Source organism: Dendroctonus ponderosae, unplaced genomic scaffold (assembly GCF_020466585.1).
Source record: "Dendroctonus ponderosae isolate FM_Combo_2020 unplaced genomic scaffold, Dpon_F_20191213v2 Dpon_F_20191213_1, whole genome shotgun sequence".
Lineage (NCBI taxonomy): Eukaryota > Metazoa > Arthropoda > Insecta > Coleoptera > Curculionidae > Dendroctonus > Dendroctonus ponderosae.
In genome coordinates this window covers 32347742-32350041 of record NW_026017110.1, presented here as the reverse complement: position 1 = coordinate 32350041, position 2300 = coordinate 32347742, and positions in this window count along the sequence as shown.

Below are 2300 nucleotides of genomic sequence, written 5' to 3'. Positions count from 1 at the left end.
GGAATTCAGGGTGTTTTTGACCGTCTGTTGCAAGAAAGTCTGCAACAACAGTAATTATCAATCGCTTAGACCCTAAACTGGACATTTACCAGCCGAGCAGGCGTGATTTCGAAAGGGCTTTGGAACAAAAAGCCATCATCTAGTTATAAAAAAACTAGCGGACTAGCGGAGGGCATTTGATTCAATCCATCAAGACCACATATATACAGAGTGTTTGGTAAGGAGATGCATTCCTTGCAGGGGGTGATAGTACAAGTAATTTTGGATATATTTCGTTAATAGACCAAGTTCCGAAAACCATTAGTTTCCGATCTACAGGGTGTTAGAGTTTTAATGAAAAAAATCTATTTATCAATATTTCGGAAACTGCTAGAATATTATAATGAAATTTGATAGGCTTAGGCAACTAAGAACAATACACGTTTTGCGATAAAAAAGGTGTTTCTATCTTTTCCAGTGGCATGGGTACAGGCACGTCTGTAGATAATTTTAAATACAAAATTAATTAATACAAAATTAAAAATAAACAATATTTTTGAAGTTCCTGTTCAATTGGGAAGAGAAAACGTCTCTTGTAGTGTTATTCTACGACGTCCCGTTTGCGAGTAAACAAATTAAAATCGATTTATTGCATAGCTTAATCGGGTTGTGGTTAAGTAGGGTTTAGTATAAAGACAGAGAAAATTGCGCAGTTAGATTGTATCAAATTTATTACAAAAATTATTACTAGTTGACATCAGCCTTAGAGTTTTTTATTTGTTTTTTAATTATTAGATTAATTTACTGTTAATTAATTAAAATTTTACTTATTCTTAGTATTGAAATGAGCACCAAGCTTGCTTTGATTCGGGAAAAAATTATGTTATGCAGTAATTCTTAACTATTTAAGGTCTTGCTCAAAATGAAGCCCCTTCTTCTAACGCTTGCATATGCGCGCCTTCTTATTTCTGTCCGGGTTACCCTGGCCGAAAATGTCTGTCTTAGTGTAATAGCAACATCTGTAATGAGCTGTATTAATTCCTCCCTTGTGTGTATTTCTCCGGCATAAACCAACTCTTTTATCCTACCCCATACGTGAAAGTCTAACGGAGTTAGATCTGGGTTTCTAGCAGGCCATGATATGGGGCCTCCTCTCCCCATCCATCGATTAGGAAAACGCTGATCAAGGTACTCCCTTACAGCTTGCCGATAATGTGCAGGACATCCGTCATGCTGGAAGATCAGTTTGTGACTAATATTTAGCGGTACATTTTCCAGTAGCGGTGGTAGGTGATTAATGTATGTGATTAATAACTGTCGATTAAAATTTGATCCCTCGGTCCACAAAATTATAATGAGAAAAGTTGTGTCCTCCATATTAGCGTCTAACATAAATCGGCAGAAGCACATTCTCCTTAAAGGATCTTCTTCAAGCAAGTCTTAAACCGGAGTATAATGGTAGGGATGTAGTTTCTCTTTGTTCAATGTCGCCCGAACTTTCCACTGTGACATTATAAGACGCGAAGCCGCGACGCCTACGTTTGTCGTCGGATCTTTTTGAAAAACTCTTAGAATGGCTTCGTCGACATGGTGCAGTAACGTGCTAGAGCTCCTACGTGAATTTGTTACCTTGTACTTTTCCTGACTCACTGACCCTTCGATAGGTGTTTGCAAAGACACGAATATTTGAAAGCCGCCTGTTTGGAAATCGACGCTGATATTCGCGGCGCGCTTCAGCACTATTTCTGTCGCAAAGTCCATAAATGTAAAGAATATCTGCGTATTCAGCATTGGAAAACTCAGCCATTTCAACAAATAAAGTTTTCAACTTATGTGAACGGACTCGAACTTACATAAATCGCAAAAAGAAGGTGACAACTAAAGTTACTCAGACACTCGAAAAGATAGCAATTATTACTTTTGTCAATCAGTGACAAAAACTAGTGCAGAGCCAACTTTTTAATAAAAATCTGATTACGCTGTGCAACAAATCGACTTTAATTTGTTTACTCGCAAACAGGACGTGGTAGAATAACACTACAAGAGACGTTTTCTCTTCCCAATTGAACAGGAACTTCAAAAATATTGTTTATTTTTAATTTTGTATTAATTAATTTTGTATTTAAAATTATCTACAGACGTGCCTGTACCCATGCCACTGGAAAAGATAGAAACACCTTTTTTATCGCAAAACGTGTATTGTTCTTAGTTGCCTAAGCCTGTCAAATTTCATGATAATATTTCAAGCGGTTCCCGGAATATTAATAAATAAAGCTCGGATTTAAAGGCAAGAAAATTTGAGAAAAAAAGCGCCTGTATAG